Raw genomic sequence first — 20,631 nt, 5'->3', positions numbered from 1 at the left:
AAGAAGTCGTGCGAAAGGACAAATAGAAGGGGGAAGGAAACAGCACGTGATGGAAGAAATCAAAGAGGAGAATATTTGCACGGAGCCGGTGTGAGAGAAGGGAAGGAAGACTGAAAGAAGTTGATGAAAACACAGAACCGGAATATGAGAATAGAGAAAACGGGATAACAGGAGGAAGGAAAGACAGAAGGTTGTACAAAGCAAAAGAAAGCAAAAAAACAAAAAAGTCTTGAAATGGGACACATTGAAAACAGGGCCATAAAAATATAAAAATGTAAGTCAACACCAAGCGGAGGAAGGAAGAAAGGCAATGAAAAACTGAATAGACCGGAGTTGGAGGGGGAGACGAGGAAAACAAGCAAAGAAAAATATCACAAATTGGTGCAAGCGAAGAGCAACAAACAGACAGCGAGACAGGAGGAAACAGGAAGGAAAGCGTCACAAAGCGGAGGAAAGCAAAGAAATGAAAGAATAAGCGACTAGAAATGAAGTGGCGGAATATTGGGTGGCAGCAGGAGGGAGAGGGAGAGACGCTGACGTGAGGGATGGATGGATAGGCGGGCGGAGGACAGCGTAGGATGGAAGCGAGTGGAGGTGGGTTGGGCGGGGATCTGCTGCCGCCACCCGCACAGCGCCAGCCAGCGTCACCACCTCGGCCTTACTCCTCCCCGGCCCGTCGCGCGAGTAGGAAGTCCTTGTCCGTTTACTCTCTGTTTTAGTGATTCATATCCCCAGTTTCACCTCTGTTCCCTTTCCCCAGCCCACCTTACCTTCTGCTCCCACTCCACGTGTCTGCAGACTTGACAAACACTCACAAAGAAGCCCAGATTTAATCCCGGTTTTCTCTGTTTTAGTGATCCATATCCCCATTTTGACCTCTGTTCCCTTTCCCCAGCCCACCTTACCTTCTGCTCCCATTCCAAGTGTCTGCAGACTTGACAAACACTCACAAAGCAGCCCAGATTTAATCCCAGCTTTCTCTATGGCTTAGTAATTCATATCCCCAGTTTCACCTCTGTTCTCTTTTTGCAACCCACCTTCCCTTCTGTTCCCATTCACGTATCTGCAGACTTCACAAACACTAAAAAAGAAGTCCATTTTTTCCTCTGGTTTAGTAACTGATATCCATATTTTCACCTCTGTTCCCTATTTCCAACCCACTTTCCCTTCTGCTCCCATTTCGCGTGTCTCCAAACGTCCCAAACACACGCAGAGAAGCCCGGTGACTCTTAATTTCAACGTCGGTATTGTGGAAACTCTTTACGCATCATTTCTACGACGTTTGAATCACTTGCTTTAATCGCGTGTTTGGCCGACGGAAGTTCAAGACTCTTTAGTGGTTCCAGAGGGCGAAGGGAGCGGAGTGACAGCCAAGAGGTGAGTGGTGGAAGATGTGGTTTCCGTTTGTCTTTTTGTCCCTCCATCCTTCCCTCCACTTGCTCCACCTCTTCCTCCTTCACACCTATCGCCCTCATGTTCAAGCTTTTAAATGTTCTACTGTTTTAAGTGGACGAAGGAAGTGAAGGATTCGTGTTAAGGTAAGTGTATAACAGGATATGGTTGTCTTGTTTATCCTCCTCTTCTCTCTCTTCCCCTCTTCCTCTACTCCTCTTCCTCTCCTCTTCCTCCTCTTCTTCCTGTCCTCCTCTTCCTCTCCCCCTCTTCCTCTCCTATTCTTCCTCTCCTCTTCCTCCTCTCCTCCTCTTCTTCCTCTTCTCCTCTTCCTCTCGTCCTCTTCTTCCTCTCCTCCTCTTCTTTCTCTTCTCCTCTTCTTTCTCTCCTCCTCTTCTTTCTCTCCTCCTCTTCTTCCTCTCCTCCTCTTCCTCTCCTCCTCTCCTTCCGCTCCTCCTCTTCTTCCTCTCCTCCTCTTCTTTCTCTCCTCCTCTTCCCCTCTTCCTCTCCTCCTCTCCTTCCTCTCCTCCTCCTCCTCCTCACTCTCCTCCTTCACATCTGCCTCTCTTTCTCCTTAATCTCTAAACGTTATAGTTCTTGAAGTGGACAAAGGAGATGGAGGAATGTGCAGAAAGTGATAATGTTAAGGGTATAGCTTGTCTCGCTCATCCTTCTCTTCTTCCTCCTCCTCCACTTCCACCTCCTTCCCCTCCTCCTCCTCCTCGTAAGGATCATCAGGTCTGCTATTGCTTGTTCATCCTTTGTGCTTCTTTGTGTTTCTCCTCCTCCTCCTGCTCTTCGTCCTTCTCTTCGTCGTCGTCCTTCTCCTCTTCGTCGTCGTCGTCGTTGTCCTCCTCCTCCTCCTCCTCCTCCTCCTCCTCCTCCTCCTCTATCGCAGTTCTGGTCCCCTAATTACACAAAGGACGTAAAGTTAGGGCAGGGAGGGCAGCGACGCGCTACTAAACCAATATCGTCCTTAAGGGATCAGCCGTAAGGAAAGCGACTCAGTGGACTCTACTTCTCTTCGTTGGAAAATAAAAAAAAACTGCGAGGGGATTTGATACAAGTTTTCAGGTACCTGATTAAGTTTAGTAATGTCGAGCACAAGACTTTTGAGCTCCAAACAAACCTGAGAATTAAAAATATCGGTCCACCGTTTTATACAAAGCGATGCACAGCGGACATCAGTAATATTTTTCCTCATTTCTCTAACCGATTCCCCATAGGAGCAACCTTCCTGTAGAAGAAGCTAGTACAAAAACAATCATTTCCTTCAGTAATCGTATTTAGCGTTACATTCTCGTGACGGAAGTTAAATAAACGTCGCCGCACGTACGTACGTGTGTGTGTGCGTTAATTACATTCAGCCTACGGCGCTTGGTGGTCGTCCCCAGCCCGTGATGCCGCAGGCAAATGTTTTATAGGAGCGCCACCTTAGTGGTTCCTGCTGCCCCCACACAAATCATTTTTTTTCATCCCCTTTAGATAGTTAGTGTGGAGTCCGAGTTGATAGTTGTCTTCAGGACATGTGGGCACTTCAGGCCACTCGACGATGACTGAATTTTTTTAGCGTGTAGCGGCTCCTCCAAGACACGACTCTCACACGCTGACCACTCAGCCACCGCCTCCGTCTGTGTGTGTGTGTGTGTGTGTGTGTGTGTGTGTGTGTGTGTGTGTGTGTGTGTCATACAATAAACAGTAAATTAAGATGATGATTAAGCTATATCTCACAAGAAACGTTAACGAATATAATTGTCATTTTTGCATCCATCTGGCTAGCGTGAACTTAAATATATATATATATATATATATATATATATATATATATATATATATATATATATATATATATATATATATATATATATATATATATATATATATATATATATATATATATATATATATATATATATATATATATATATATATATATATATATATATATATATATATATATATATATATATATATATATATATATATATATATATATATATATATATAATGTTACCTTTTGCCTTTGTCGCGGGTAAGCTTTCTTGATGAGACCTGTTGGTCGGACCCTTACTAGTGCAGGAATTTTTTTTACAGCGGCGCCATCCTTGCTTGGCTCATGCTGTCTCACCGAAGCTAAACAATATTTTCTTGAGAGTTTTGCGTTGCCAGGGTCGATAGGTAGTCATCAGGACAGCACGGGGGTACACTTAGGCCACTTGACGATGACTGAAAGTCGTCAGTTTGTAGCGGAACTTCTCCAAGACGCCGCGCCCTCACGTTGGCCACTCAGCCACTGCCTGTGCCGAGAAGGGAAGGGAGGGAAGACAGTTTTGTGGAAAGGCTGACAACGGTATATAAGGAAAACTTTTAGTATTATAGAATTATGAATGTATTTAAATGTCAATAAAAGCGTTCTTTTCTTGTGCATAGAAACCAAAAATAGCACAAAAATAGTCTTGAATGGTGCAAAAGGAGAGAGAGAGAGAGAGAGAGAGAGAGAGAGAGAGAGAGAGAGAGAGAGAGAGAGAGAGAGAGAGAGAGAGAGAGAGAGAGTTTGGAACGAACGTAAATAAATGGATTTGATCGAAAAGTGTTGACTTTTTAAAAACAGAGGAAACTCCCTGGCGGAGACACAGACAGACATATGTAATTTGAGAAAAGATAGACAGAAAAAGACAACTGACAAGAGAAAGAAAGAGAGAATACGAGAAATAAATACGAAACAACAACGACTCGCACGTCCACTCTCCCAATAACCTAACTTAGACACTCGCAGGATAAACCTTTTCTTTCTCGCTCCAGATCCAGACACACTTCCTCCTCCTCCTCCTCCTCGGGATAATCACGTCCCAAGCGATGTTATATACCTGGACTTCCAGAAAGCCTTCGACAAGGTGCCACACGAGCGGCTCCTTAAAAAATTAAAGTCAGCGGGTATAGGAAGAAACCTGACTGCATGGATAGGAGATTGGCTCACCAACAGAAAACAGCGAGTTTTACTTAACGGGCAGGTTCCTCAGTGGCTCCCAGTCACTAGTGGGGTGCCCCAGGGGTCGGTGCTGGGACCCATTCTCTTTATCTTATATATCAATGACTTGGAAGCGGGATTGAAATCCTCCCTATCAAAGTTTGCCGACGACACTAAAGTGGGCGGAAGGACCCTCACGACTGCCGACTGTGAAGTCATCCAAAAGGACCTTGACCAGATCATCCAGTGGTCCGAAAATTGGCAAATGCCGTTCAACGTTGACAAATGCAAAGTCATGCACTTTGGTTCCAGAAACAGCGACCATACATACAACATGCGTGGAAATCCTCTGCAGGTCGTGCAGGAGGAATTTGATCTTGGAGTCACGATCAGCAGTGACCTGCTGTAAAAAAAGCATATAACACAGCCAACACTATGCTCGGGTTTATATAAAGAAACTTCGAATATAAGACGCCGGAAGTAATGTTATCCTTATATAACTCAATGGTAAGACTTCACCTTGAGTATGCGGTACACTTCTGGTCCCCTAATTACAGAAAAGACTTTGAATTATAAGAAAGAATCCAGAGACGCGCTACGAAGATGATTCCACCCTTGAGAGCCCTGCCGTATGAAGAACGACTCGGGCGACTTAACCTCTTCACGCTGGAAAAGAGACGCCTACGGGGGGATATGATTCAGATCTTCAAGCACCTAAAGAACTTAAGTAACGTCGACCACTCAAAGCTCTTTGAGGTACAGACCAACTCATGAACTAGAAACAACAGCCTGTCCATTCAAGCGAAGCGATGCAACACAGACTTTGGTAGGAATTTCTTCTCTAACCGAGTCATACGTCATTGGAACGACCTCCCTGCTGAAGTAGTAAGCGCAGAAACCATCAACTCCTTCAAAAATCGCATCGACCGTCACTTCGTGACAAAAGGAGTGAACTGAAAATGCGCACCGGAATGCCTCGAACTGCTCTGCAGGCACCAAGCGACTGTCAGGCAGATCACGGCTTTACAGCGGGCAACCTCGTAATGAGCCAACAGGTTTTCTGTTGCCTGTCATTCCATGTTTCCTCCTCCTGCTGCTCCTCCTCCTCCTCCTCCTCCTCCTTTTCCTCCTGCTGCTCCTCCTCCTCTTTCCCTCATTTCTCTTTACCTGAGCAAGTCTTTCATTTCCTCTTCTCCTCTGCCTCGTCTTTCCCTTTTTCTTTCTTCTCTTTTTTTCTATTTTTTTAAATATTTTTCTTCGTCTTCCTCCTCCTTTTTCTTTCTCCGACTTTCTTTTTTTCTGTTTCTTTTCACATTTTTTTCTTCTTCTTTCTCCTCCATCATCTTCGCCTCCTCTTCCTTCTCCTTTTCTTCGTCCTCATCTTTTTCTCCCATAACTCACTTCCTTTTTTTCCTTTTCCTGAACACAAATCTTCAGTTCCCTCTTTTACCTCTCCTTGAACACGTCTCCTCCTCCTCCTCCTCCTCCTCCTCCTCCTCCTCCTCCTCTTGCACACCATTTCCGGCTTTCCGTCCTGTCCCTGAACGCACCTTCCTCCCTCTGTTCCTCCTCCTTTACCTCCCGCCTTGGCTGCTTCCCGCACACTCAAAATACTTCCACTCCTCCCGCGAGACAGCTGAACTCACCTCAAGGAGCGGCACAGAATAACAGATCCTCGTTTCTTCCGCGATCAAACGGGCCCGCAAAAAGCTTTCCACACTTGTATCCTTGCCTCCCGCCGTCTGCCTCCTCGTCGGGCGCCGTGCTCAGAGCTTTCGTATTTGGTAGTGTTTTATATGGAAGCTTGTGCGTTTATTTTCCTACGTTTTTGACTGAGTTTAGGTTTGGGAATGGTTCTTACGTTTGTTTTTGTTTGTGTTGGGTGAGGTTACTTTTGGGACAATGAGTGGTTCCTGTGTTTCTTTACCTGTGTTTTGAGCGAACGTTTTGGGAGGGTGAATGATTCGTTACGTTTACTTTCCTGTGTGTTGATGTATGTTTGTTTTTCGTTGTGTTTGCTGATATTTTAGAGCGAATGAATGGTTGCTGTGTGTTTTGTTTTCTTGTGTTCTGACCGAGTTTAGTTATGGGAGAATGATTTGTCGCCATGTTTTAAGTTTTCGTAATGGATCGTCACCGTATTTCTCCTTTCTTTTTCTTTGTTTTCTGTATCTTACATGTCTTATGAAATCTTGTTCTTTATTATCCATTGAGCCTTGTATCTGGAAAGTGAATCCATGCTGTGTTGTGTTGCATCCATGATTTTCCCCCTCTTATTTTTTTTTTGTGTGTGTGTGTGTGTGTGTGTGTGTGTGTGTGTGTGTGTGTGTGTGTGTGTGTGTGTGTGTGTGTGTGAGTGTGTGTGTGTGTTAGTGTGTCTTTTCGAATGTTCTTTGGAAACCTGTGTATATCTCCCTAAGTGATGATGAGTTTATTTATTTATTTTCTATTTATTTAGTTAGTTTGTTATTTTTTTTGCAGAATGACCGTTTGCTGTAGTGTTGCCTTACCTGATATTCACCGTCGTGCTAGATTTTTTTTTCTTTGTTGTGCACGATTTTCCTGATGGCTTTGTTTTGCTTCACTAAGTCTTGTTATGGATCGCTTTTTTAGTTCCCTTAATATTCATCGACTTTTTCTTTGTCTTGTATGTTCTGTGTAAATTTTGTTGTGTGTTTTCTTTGGTTCTTTGTGTTTGGTCGTCCTAGATTAAATGTGTTTTGTCTTTCATGCATGCTGATCTACTGTGTTTGTGTATTGTTTACTTTGGTGCTTCAAACTCAAGTATTGTTGAGGTTAACCCGTCCGCTGCGATTGGCACGGATTTCGCCTTCACTGGTAGCCTGGTAACACATACTCCCAGGTCTTTCTCTGCCTCTGTGGTGGATAGTGGAGTGTTTCCCATGTGGTATTGGTATGCTGGATATCCCCTCCAAAGGTACATAACTTTACATTTTTCTTCACTGAATTGTAGCAGCCACTTTTTGTTCCATTCTTGTAGCTTGGTGATGTCTTCTGGTAGGAAATCCGTAGTCAAGGGGTTAATGTTTACTTTAGTAGTTCGTGTTTTAATACCATGTGGAAACTTTTATTCTATCCTTCTTTCTTCTTTGACTACAGTTTTTAACCCTGGTCATATGAGGTCGCTGTTTGGGGGGCTGTGGCGCGGCGATAGACACGGGAGGTCTTTACTAACGCTACGCTGGGGCACAGGGGGGGTCACTGCTCCTCACGCTCATTGCTTGAAAGTCTAACCCACTAGACCACCGAGGCGCACAAATCCTTTACTCCTTGCCTCCTCATACTTACCTGCTCATATACCTACTTTGATTTAGGGGAAATTATCCGTTGGTGTATATTATGCTTACCGATTTTTTTTTTGACGCGTTTTACGAATTTTTTTCCTCTCTGCGAAAGCTTCATGTATCCTGTCCTTGCATAGTCGTTGAGTTTAATTTCATGGAAAGCGTATTTTTGTTTTAATTTTTCCATAAATATAAAGTGTATTTTGTTGCACTTAGGGCCATTCCATAATTAAATGCACTCGCGAGCTGAAGCCACGTAAATATTACTAGTTATTTTTATTTTAATTTCTCTCTCTCTCTCTCTCTCTCTCTCTCTCTCTCTCTCTCTCTCTCTCTCTCTCTCTCTCTCTCTCTCTCTCTCTCTCTCTCTCTCTCTCTCTCTCTCTCTCTCTCTCTCTCTCTCTCTCTCTCTCTCTCTCTCTCTCTCTCTCTCTCTCTCTCTCTCTCTCTCTCTCTCTCTCTCTCTCATTTCAGTATAATTCCCTGTCCACGAACACGACTAAATATTCCTCCGAGCAACATATTTTAATGCCTTGGTTCATTCCTTCACCTCAATGCATTTTTCTTTCTCCTCGCGTAAGAAAGGAGTTCGGCCTCATTCGAGTTTCAAAAGCTCTTAATTTTGCTAAACAGCGTCACCGAACTGAATCAAATATTAAACACGGATAATGTTAATGACCGAGTGAGCATACTAACTTCAGTGTTCATCAGATGCTTAGACAACCTTGCTCCAATGGTAACACGTGAAATAAAACGACCCCCTGCTCCCTGGATCAACAATGAAATTAATGAATGTATAAATCTCAGAAATACAACACAACGTAACCTCAAAAACAACAGAAAAGATAAAATACTACAAGATAGGTACAGATACCTGAAGAAACGCGTAAAAACCCTAATTAATATATCCAAAAATAATTACTATCAGTCCCAACTCAATGATTGCAAAGGTAATACGTCTGCCACCTGGAAAGTTGTAAAAGAATTAGTTCCCAATAAAAAGAACAGCTCAAACAATCAAATACCTGGCAGCTCAGAAACTTTGTGTGAAGATTTTAATACTTTTTTTGCTAACGTGGGAAAAAACACATACGAAAAGACACAATCTACGCTATTAAACATACAAAACAGTCCCCCAGTGGAAAATGCCATACACGACAGACACCTCGCAGACCACACACACGAAGAAAACGGCACACTCTTTCGCCCCACACCCACAGACACTGACACACTCATCGTAACGATAAAGAGCTTGCACGAAACAAAATTATTTGGATCCGATGGTATTCCTCTTCGTTTCCTTAAGGACTCTCTCTTCATTACCGCATATTACTTGACTCAAATAATAAACACTTCTATTGTTACCGGCATCTTTCCTACACAGTGGAAAAACGCTGTAGTTACCCCCCTCTATAAAGCTGGCGACGTGAGTAATGCCGGTAATTATCGCCCAATATCCCTATTACCTATCTTCTCTCAAGTTATTGAAAAAGTAGTTGCAAACCAATGAACTAAATACCTTGAAAATATCAAACACTTGTCCGACACTCAGCATGGCTTTCGCCCCCACCTCTCAACCAGCACTGCACTCACGGCCATCGCCGATAAACTATACGACAATTTGGACACCAAACAATTATCGCTGCTTACACTTTGTGACCTATCAAAAGCATCTGATAGTGTTAGCCATAAGATTCTCCTCCACAAACTCTCAAATGTTAAAGTAGACACATTTTGGTTCAAAGACTACTTATCGAACAGAACACAGACAGTACGCCTACAAAACCATTTCTCCACAAAGGCAAACCTACAATATGGCGTTCCACAAGGCTCCATTTTAGGGCCTATATTATTTACACTCTTTGTAAACGATATGCATGAAAACTTCGACGACTGCACACTGATACAATATGCAGACGACACACAATTTCTCCATAGTGGGCCACTGAAGGATATAAATCTACTAGTGAAAAAAGTTGAAACCACCCTAAGCAAAGCCATGGTGTACTTTAATAAAAATGGTCTAATGTTAAACACCCAGAAAACCCAATGTATATTTATAGGAAGCAGATAACTAATATCAAGAATACCTGATAACACAACCATTCTCTTCCAGGATAGTAAGATCGAACCCTCAAACAATGTAAAGAATTTAGGATTGTATATAGACCAATATTTAGTGTTTGATCACCATATAACCGAAATCAGTAAGAAAATCCTAGGAACACTTATGTATGCAAATAGAATAAAACAATGCCCACAAGGCAGCTTATGGTAGAGTCACTAGTATTAAGTATACTAAACTACTGTAATACTATATGGGGGACAACTAACAATACGCTGCTAACCAAAGTACAGAAACTACAAAACTTCGCTGCCTAAATCGTAGAAGGGAAGGCCCAGAAATATGATCATGTAACTCCTATAATTAAGGAACTCAGTTGGCTCAATGTTTCACAACAAATAACTTTTGACACAGCATTGAATATATATAAACATCTACACGGTCAATACCCTGAATATCTAATGCCTCTCCCCTCTGTAAACAGCATCACCAACAACACAACACGCCAGCAGGGTAATCTGTATGTACCAAGAACACACACAGACACAGGAGCCAGACAACTTTCTGTACACGGACCTAAACTTTGGAACTCCCTGCCAACACATATAAGCACTGCCCACACCTTGCATAAATTCAAATATATTCTGAAAGAGTTCTTACTTAATCGAAACTAAAACAACTCATGAATAACTAATTATCTCATTGCAATAACCTATGTACTTTTTATGTATTTGGATGTAAGAATAATCACTTCTGGGGGAAATAAACTTATTATTATTATTATTATTATTATCTCTCTCTCTCTCTCTCTCTCTCTCTCTCTCTCTCTCTCTCTCTCTCTCTCTCTCTCTCTCTCTCTCTCTCTCTCTCTCTCTCTCTCTCTCTCTCTCTCTCTCTCTCTCTCTCTCTCTCTCTCTCTCTCTCTCTCTCTCTCTCTCTCTCTCTCTCTCTCTCTCTCTCTCTCTCTCTCTCATTTCAGTATAATTCCCAGTCCACGAACACGACTAAATATTCCTCCGAGCAACATATTTTAATGCCTTGGTTCATTCCTTCACCTCAATGCATTTTTCTTTCTCCTCGCGTAAGAAAGGAGCTCGGCCTCATTCGAGTTTCAAAAGCTCTTAATTTTGTTTTATTCCCAGCAAGACGAGGAGGACGAGATTGCTCCGCGTATCGAAATATTCACTCCCGAAGGCTTTATATCGGAGTGGGTTTTTTTTTTTCCTAGGCGAGAGAGCGGCATCGATTTAACAGCGGCCCTTTCTATTCGCCTGCTGTAATACCATCATTTGTTCTTTTTCTCTCTCTCTCTCTCTCTCTCTCTCTCTCTCTCTCTCTCTCTCTCTCTCTCTCTCTCTCTCTCTCTCTCTCTCTCTCTCTCTCTCTCTCTCTCTCTCTCTCCACTGACTGTCAGCACAGGTTGGCAGGGTTGCGTGACCTGCCTATACTATTCATAACCTCCCCAATACCATGATGCCGCCTTGAGGAATTCCTTACAGATACAAAAATTAGTTTTAAAGGTCCTGAGATTGCTTCAGTGCTATTCACTGTATGTTGGAGATGCTGAAATAGGTGTAAAATAGTTTCCTTAGGTGTTTTGCAGTTCATTCAAGATTGTGCATCATTCATGTTTGTTTTAATATGTTTTTTTTTTTAAGTTTCTGGGCTATTTTCATTGTCCATTTTTTATTGGCAAAGCTATTTCACTATTTCTATAACTTCAAAATCACGAACATGTGCATCATTCTTTTATTTCTCTGAACCTTTGTGTTCCGTACATCGTTAAAAAAAGGAATTCGAGCAAAGTTTTTCCAAAATTTTAAGAACTTTATAATCACGTACTGTTAAATTTTTAGGAGCTGAAACATTCACTTTTTTTTTATCCAACTTTTGGCATCCTTGCAAGTCTATACATGTCCTTTTAGACACGCAAGTTTCTCCCTTACTCTCAAAGTCTCCTTTAAAGCTATACACAGCTCGTTTCGGTGCCAAAAAGTTTCCAGTTTTCATCGCCTCATCTTTCGCCATTCGCCGCTTATGAGGCGGTGGATGCAAACGAGTGTGCGGGGCGGGGCGCCTGAGAGCAAGGCGGCGAGTTTTGGACAGCGGTGTGAAAAAATGTTAGCAAAATACTTTCCTGCGTGTGCATCTAACAGCTCTGGCGAAGAAGAAAAAAAAGGGAGAAATATATTGATTAGAATGACGATAATAATAGTAGTAAGAATAATAATAATAAGAAGAAAAAGAAGGTGAAGAAGAAGTAGAAGAAAATAAGAACAGAAACAAAGAGTAAAAAGGAAGGTAAAACGAACGAACAAATGCACAAACGGGAGAACGAATATAGGAACGAATAATCTAGCAAACGAACGAAAAATGAAAGAGGAAAAGAAAAAAAGTATCAGAGAAAAATTTAGAAGGGAGAAAGTAAGAACTAACAAAGAGGAGGAATGAAAGCAAACCGGCAACTACTGTAACAACAACAACAACAACAACAACAACAACAACAACAACAACAACAACAACAACAACAACAACAACAACAACAACAAACAGAAAAGCAGCCGCATTAACTTAAGGAGAATGGAAGAGAAAGAAAAAACAAGAAGGACGCGAGACAGCCACCGGAGATAGAGGAAGATGCGGAGGAGAAAGAGGAAAGGGAAGACAAGGGGAAGGAGGAGGAAGAGAAGGAGCAGAAACACGGAAGGGAGGAAGCATTTGTGAAAGGAAAAAGGAAGAAGATAAGTGAAACAGCAGCAGAAACACTAACAGCAGGAGGAAGAGGAAGAGCAGGAAGAACAAAAACAAACAGTTGACTAAAATTGAGGAGGAGGAAGAGGAGGGGAAGACAAGGGGAAGGAGGAGGAAGAGAAGGAGCAGAAGCATGGAAGGGAGGAAGCATTTGTGAATGGAAAAAGGAAGAAGATAAAATGAAACAGCAGAAGAGACACCAGCAGGAGGAAGACGAAGAGGAAGAAGAACAAAAACAAACAGTTGACTAAAAATGAGGAGGAGGAAGAAGAGGGGGAAGGAAAGAGGAAGCATTCGTTGAGTCCAAACGCTTCAGTCCTCTTCCCGCCTTCCTGCCTGGCGTCTCAACAAATATTGGGCTGAATCAACGTGCATTAGCCTAAGTTTCCGATGTGTTTCAGGGCCCTTGCGCTCTAACGCTCTTACTCATAAAATTCAATTCACGAGTCTGCTAGTGAAATGTAGAAATAATGTCTTTTAAGATTATGATGGCAGGAATATATTTGGCTCGTGGGTGCTATCTTTTTTATACATACCGTCTATGGCACCAGTAGGATTTCTTGGTGGGGCCTGATGGTCGGTCCCCGCCTGTTATGGCACAAGTAAGTCTTTTTAGTGGCGCCATCTTGCGTGGCTCATGCTGTCCCCGGAGTTCATCTATGATCCTCTTTTAGAGAGAAAACTCAAAATCCGTGTTGGTGGATGGTCTTCTGGACAGCATGTGGGTAGTTTTAGGCCACTCAGCGATGACAAAATTGTCAGCTTCTAGCGGGACTAAAATATAATGATAAATGAATAATAATGATTAATTTATTACATTTTTTTTTACAAAGGAGACAGCTTAAGGGCACAAAAAAAGGAAACAATAATGAAAAAAAGCCCGCTACTCGCTGCTCTTGAAAAGAATCCAAGGAGGTGCTATGGAAAAATGCCTTAATAGCCAACGACCCGCCACTTGATTAGCGCTTCCTTTATGGTATGTTCAACGCCTTTTGTCCATGCAGATACAACGTACATAAGTAGCTCAGTAAACGTGTAAATTCAAATCCAACACCGCCATCACTGCCACCACCACCACCACCACCACGAATCACCACCATCGTCACGTTCCTCGCCGCCTTCACCTCCACCGCCCCTCCTCTCCATTGAGTGACTGACGGGAAGATTAATGGATCGGCTGACTCGCCAAGAATTACAATGACGGGCTGAATAACTGTCGATGTTCCCCCGCTGCGAGATTGACGCGTTTATTACAGAGGTGACGTTTGGGAGGGATGTGTGAGACGGCAGGGGCGACGCGGCGAAGGTTTAATGTGTTTTGTGCCGCTGGAGTGACGATAACCGCCCAAAGAGTCCCTTGTGCGGCGTGAACGAAGTCGTAATGATTTATGTTAATGCGATCTGTCTTCATCATCAGTCGATAATGGTTCGCTGTAGGACAAAGGGTCGTATTTTAAAGCATTTCGTCTCCCAAGTTCACATATTTGCCAAGGCTTTCATATGAGTTGAGGGCATTTCCAGGAGTAGTTTTATGACCCTAGTGGTAGTTTGACCCTTCCTCAGTACCAAGAGCCTAAAGAAACATTCATTAGAACTCGATTGCTCACTTCTCTGACCTTTAGAAATAGTTGATATGAGAAGCGAAAGCGTCTTAAAATGCCGGCCAAAGACTCTCCCCACTCTCCATCGTTGTCTAATGTTAGTGCACTCAATCCTGCTCCGGTAAAGGATAAAGTTTCATCTCTCCACTGGGCTGTCTGTCTGTGCCACTCTCTTACTTTGGTTGTCAAGCTGTGGTCAGTTCTATGCATGACATGGTTTGATCTGGTCCACCTCTCATTCTTAAACGTCAATAGAGTATCGTCAACCTTTCCCGCTTCCCTTCTCCCATATCAACTTTAGTTCACTGTCGCAGAAGACTAGTCACTATCAGTGCATATGTTAACATAATAAACGACTAAACCATCATGATTCACCTCTATTTCAGTACTTACCACAATGTTAGTAGCCTATGGTAATGTAAAGAAGGAAGAGCCTTAGTATTGGATTTTCTTAATCGTCATCTCGTTGCGTGAAGGTACTTTGAGTCCAAGCAAGAGCCATTTTATTTTTGATCGACAGGGTAGAGGAAAGCGAGACATATGTATTGGGTAAGACATGCAATATTACCGTATATGTTATTGTTAGCCAAAAAAATACGGGAACTGGTGAACTCTTAGTAAATTAATTAAGCCCAAACCAGGGGTAGTTCTGATAAGAGTGAATAAAGTGTATATGTTATTGTTAGCCAAAAAAATACGGGAACTGGTGAACTCTTAGTAAATTAATTAAGCCCAAACCAGGGGTAGTTCTGATAAAAAGACTGAATAAAGTGTGACAACCGTATGGGTATTTACTGAGCGAAGGAATGGAGCACATGATAGTAACAAGGCCTTGTACCGCTTACACATAATCTTTTCTCGTAGCATTCATCCAGACACACAATGCACTAACAAGCTGCTCTAATCCACCTCCTGCAACTGATGGGTGCTGAATATTTTCTCACTACCTGCACTTGATTGTTTTTCTTCCAGGCACAATAGATATGTAAGGGAGAGAAAAGACAACATTCTAACTTTAATTTGTCTCTTCATAATCGTTAAGGACAAGGACAATAAAAAGCTGTTTCCGTGTTGAGTGTCGTGTTGGGCTCCCAGTGGTGTTGATTATCTCCTCGGCACGCCGCTGGATTTAGACTTCATGTTGGCCTTCAGATCAGGATTTTTCTACGTTTATGAATTATAGTTTTGCACATGTAGGTGACAGTAAATATTCTTTTTTTTTCTGCCACCACTCAGACAGTTGTAATGAATATCCTTCTGAAATATAAAACACTTTCCCAGGAACATTAGGACACACTAGGAATGCCATAGATCTTTTTTATAGCTCTGAGTCCAAGGTGCTGTAGGTTTGCCGGGTCAGGGCCTGCAAGGTTACTTCGGGCAGTGGATAAACCCGCAGCAAACAGGAAATGGCTTCTCCAAATCTCTGTGTCTGTGGCAGTTTGGTGGCGTTTTTTTGGAACTACACCTGCGACAAACAAAGAATCGGAGGGTCAGGACCAGTCTTCCAAATAACATCGAATTATGTTTATCAATCGGTGAAAGAAAAGAACACGGTCGCTACCCAAGATAAACAAAAAAATATGTATGCATGGTTTCTTCATCTCAGAAGCTCTCTTAAAAGAAGACCACAAAATACCCTGAACAAGGCCATAATAGCCCCTTAACAAGGCCTCAATGTCCCCTCAACTAGGCCACAATATTCTCAACAAGGGCACAAAGTCTCCCTCAACAAGAGCACAAAGTCTCCCTCATCAGGAGCTTAGTCTCTCACTATGGGTACAAAGTCTCTCAATAAGGGCACAAAGGCATCATCAACAAGGACACACAATCCCTCTCAACAAGGACACACAATTACTCTCAACAAGGACACACAATCCCTCTCAACAAGGACACACAATCCCTCTCAACAAGGACACACAATCCCTCTCAACAAGGACACACAATCCCTCTCAACAAGGACACACAATCCCTCTCAACAAGGACACACAATCCCTCTCAACAAGCACACACAATCCCTCTCAACAAGGACACAGAATCGTTCTCAGCCAAAGGAGAAAGGCCTCCTCAGTCATCACAGTCTCGCGGAAATCAGTGACGCTTGCAAACTACGGCAGTGTGCTGGGTCATCACCAGGGAGGGCATCATACCATAAAAAAGCTCCCATTATCAAAATATGCAGCGCCTTTTGACCAAACACTGATAAAAGTTCAGGAAGACAGTGATGATAGAGAACAGAGAACTACCTCGTAGGAAAGAGAGTTCTTTAAGAGGAAAATATGTAGGAAATTTCCTATATTTTCTTTAATTCTATTTAATGAAATAAATCGCGTTCTCACTTGGAATAATGAAGACGTGTGGTGAATGGTGACACCTTGGTGCAGATGGCCCTGGCGCAGCCTGGCAGCTCAGTCGTTCCCAGCCTTACAAACACCTTTTTCTCCTCGACGTAGCACCTCTTCATGACATCTGGAGACCCAAAAGGAATTTAATCTTCATTCGAATCCAGTTAATTTTCTTTGAATTCCATTGCAAAGTAGGTAGCCCAGTATTATGTATTTAATGATAATGTCATTATCCGTAGAAGTAATAATACGCATAATCGTAAATGTCAGAAGTGTATATATTTCCATTCTGCTTTAGGATCTCAAGTTCTCGCCTTGGAAAATTACATATGACAACAATGCAACTTATTTACCTGTGTGGGGGAATGCTTCTATGATTCCATGGTCCTCGGCGTGAGAGAGTGCCGGCAGCAGCGCCACCAGCACCAGCACAGACTCTGCCAGCAGCACAGCTCGCGGCATCCCCATTCTCGCAGCTGTTGGCAATAACTGCCTGCAAGGAGGGACTAGCGCAATATATATTGTCTTGATGTTATCATATCGCGGTGTAAAAAGCATAACAGTGCGTGATGCGAAGAAGATACCCAAGACATGTAACTGGGATGATCACGTGACCACTGCTGTGATGCGACGAGAAGTTTTGGTTGCTTTATAATTCTTCTTTCAACTGAGCGTGTCAGCAATAAACGTATTCAGAAATAAATATACTTTATAGGTCATTATGACATGCTTCACCACCTTACTTGGCGTCATCTGTGGATATGATTTAAATTTCTTCTCTGGGCTCATATTTAGAGGCAGAATCATGAGTATCTGTTGCTGAGTCGTGACGCTAAATAATGCTTGTTGTTAACTCTTGCAAGATACTATTTATTGTTTATTTAATGTCAGTGTAATTAGAAGAAAGTTGGTTATTGCTTGTTTTGTTGTGCCGCTGCTCAGCAATACGTGTAAAGTCACCAAAAAAGGCCAAGTAAATACCCAACTCTCAAGAACTTTCATGTGTTGGCTACCTGGCCGTGTGTAATCTTATATCCTTGTGTATACATGTGAGCAAGCTTACAACATTACTTTTAGGTACTGGGCAAGCTGTTACCAAAGAAAATTAACAAAAATCAATCCAGTCAATTCAGAGACTTGGACAAATACATATCTTATTTTTCGACAATGTTTTTTAAACAAATAATTAGATTAAGTTTAAAAGAAATGGTCACAACCTTTTACATGTTGCAGATGAACAATAGCTGCTCACTGTCTCACGGCGGACTGGCGTGGCCTACGGTGCTACGGATTCGCTCAGCACGTGTAGTTGTCGATACCTGTACAGGCAGACAAAGATCCGGATCGTCAAGTCTCGTGCTCCTTGCTTTACTCCATGGCTGTGAGACGTCAAAACATAAGAGCGTGAGGAGTCCGCAAGAGACCGGAAGGCCTGTACAACGCAGTTCCTGTAAACCTAACCCCGCCTAACTTCGCTATCCATGAATTTATATAACCTCTTCTTGAATGTAGCAATCGTATTGGCACTCACCACATGACTGCCGGGCCTGTTCCACTCATCCACCACTCTACTGGTGAACCAATTCTTGCCTATGTCTTTGAATCTCAATTTATTCTACTTAAACCCATTGCTACGTGCCCGGCTCTTACCACCAAGACCCACCAAGACCCTTATTAAAACCCATCATCCATATATTAAATGGATTAAGTCTCATTCGCACCCTTCGCCTTTCCAGAGAATGCAAATTTGAATGTTTGTCTATTCTCAAAAGGCAGATTTCGCAACCCTTGAATAATTTTTGTCACCGCCTCTGCACAGCTCCTAGCAGCTTGTATAATTCTATTGAAAGGTGACCAGAACTGAACTGTCATGGATTGTTTTTTTTCTCACGCTGCTCACTTACTAACATAAAAGATTCATAAAAATTTACCTTCACTGTATTTAGGGTACTTCTTAGGGATAAACATATTTTCTCTTTTTGAGGATTGCCATAAATTGACAAACATTATATTTTTTATTAGTTTTAACTGACACATTCAGTAGTTTATGAAAGCATCTCCGTAACACTGCACGGCAACTGTTGGCGACGACGACGACCATGTTTTTCTTACGGCGGAGGAAACCGTCAAAGGTAAGAAACCAATTGAAACAAATGGGAGGCCTCAAGAGGCACTCCTTCCAAAAAGTAAAGAGAATATCCAAATTGTTGGAAAGGTGCCTTGATACCCCCTTTCTTTTAAGTTCGTAAGAAATAAATAAAAACGAAGAAAGGTTTTGCGCGTTTAATAGTGACAGAGTGAAAGATTAAATTTGACGGTTTAACTTTTCCATAAGGGGTTTCGACAACATAAGGGCGGTCTAGAGCATAAAGTCGTTTGAGGCGGTGCCACAGTAAGGGCGGAGGCATGCAGCAACAAGCTCAGAAGATCTATTACCATGAAAATAACGGTAGAAGATGGAAAGGGATTCAATGAGAGGAAAGGAACTTATGAGACGAAAAGACTTTGGCTCCGCTGTGTACCAAAAGTGTTAGGATTTCGGCCACCTCTTTGGATTCTTTTTAGGAGCAGCGAGTAGCGGGCTTTTTTATTATTGTTTCCTTTTTTGTGCCCTTGAGCTGTCTCCTTTGTTGTAAAAAAAATAAAACTTACAAGAGATGCATACTTCAGGCATATGTGGGCAAAGCAATTGAGTACAGTTAATGTTTGGGAACGCGAAAAGATTATAATCTAACCCCCAGAACCTTAACCTCGAGAGAGCTGATTTAATAACACACTTCTTTGCAAGACCAACTGCTGTGGTATTGCACGCCACGTGTGCCAGGTCGAAACATATTGTAGAAGAATAAGACGCATTTTTTTATTCCAGATGAAAGAAGAATTGTATACATTCCGTGACAAATACAACACACACACACACACACACACACACACACACACACACACACACACACACTCACACTCACACACACACACACACACACACACACACACACACACACACACACACACACACACAGATAAATAGAGATAGATATAGATATGTTTATTGACCACAGCTTACATAAAAATATAAAACTAACTATAAATACAAACATTCTGTACCAACAATTCCAAACTCACGGGACAAAACAAACTGCAGTCCACAAAGAAAATTACAATTGCAAGGAAGTAAACGTCTTCAAACGACGTAAAAGTAAAACACAACAAACAATAAAATATAACCCCACTTTGTACAAACAGTTATTCACTCACACGATAGACATACAAAAGGTCCAAAGACCAAATTGCGAGGAAATAAACATCGTTGATGATAAAAAAGAGACATTAAAAATTAAAATACAACACCACTCTACATGTATAATAGTAAACTCACTGGAGAAACAAACTGCAGCCCAAAAATATATAATCGTGAGGAAGTAAACATCTTGAAAGGGAAAATTAAAATATAACACACATTTAAAAAAGACCATCTCCTATGCCTTATACCCGTGAAAGTGAAAAGTTTTGAAATGTAAAAGACATAAAATGAACTAAGAAATGCATCAGTGCAAGGGAATAAAAGCTATTAAAGAACAAAAACTTAAAATCATCTAGAACAGAATTATAGATAAAATAATACAATACAAAATGTCTATAAAACACTAGTAAGAGGGAGGGAAGGGCGGCATCTGAAGCAGGCAGGCGTGTTACTGGTAGGTGCTTAGGATGTCGAGAATTATTTTGCACGTGACACTATTTGTAAAATCACTGAAAACCTGATGCAGTGTAGTAAAACCGTGCATGTCCCTAATTCGTTGTGTGCGAGGGCACGTCTCCACCACGTGTTGCTCAGACTGCACGTCACCACACACACACACACACACACACACACACACACACACACACACACACACACACACACACACATGCCTCATTAATATGCTATTCCCCTCACACCATAGGAACGGTATTTATATAAAATACTGATGTGAAAATATATGATTATATATGTATAATACTAAATGAAAACGAGAAACAACATTTTAAGGTTTATTTAATATAAACAGACCAACAACGGTCATTTTAGACCCCATCCATGACTGCGTATCATTGTGAGTTATTTTTCATGAAGCTTATCTTTGTCAAATCGTGCTCACCATTTCACTTAGTACACTTATCAAGACTTTGTATATTTAAAAGTGACCTGAATCAAGAAAAGTGA

General features: G+C 41.9%; 1 protein-coding gene and 1 long non-coding RNA gene across 2 annotated transcripts in view; one reads left to right on the top strand and one right to left on the bottom strand.

The window, feature by feature from the left end:
• Nucleotides 1–550: 550 nt before the first annotated feature.
• Nucleotides 551–20,631, top strand: part of LOC127001913 (putative neural-cadherin 2) — a 164,488-nt gene continuing 144,407 nt past the window's right edge. Inside the window, exon 1 of the mRNA XM_050867152.1 lies at nt 551–1,377. The gene's annotated coding sequence lies outside the window, so the exon portion shown is untranslated. The remainder of the gene's footprint in view (nt 1,378–20,631) is intronic.
• Nucleotides 14,849–16,923, bottom strand: LOC127001921 (uncharacterized). Its single transcript, XR_007755548.1, has 3 exons — nt 16,781–16,923; nt 16,422–16,551; nt 14,849–15,550 (listed from the first exon to the last, which is right to left on the bottom strand). It is a non-coding gene; the product is annotated as an uncharacterized LOC127001921 (long non-coding RNA).

Source organism: Eriocheir sinensis, chromosome 22 (genome assembly GCF_024679095.1).
Source record: "Eriocheir sinensis breed Jianghai 21 chromosome 22, ASM2467909v1, whole genome shotgun sequence".
Classification (NCBI taxonomy): Eukaryota; Metazoa; Arthropoda; class Malacostraca; order Decapoda; family Varunidae; genus Eriocheir; species Eriocheir sinensis.
The sequence above is the reverse complement of the archived record's forward strand: the minus strand, read 5'-3'. Positions and strand labels throughout refer to the sequence as shown.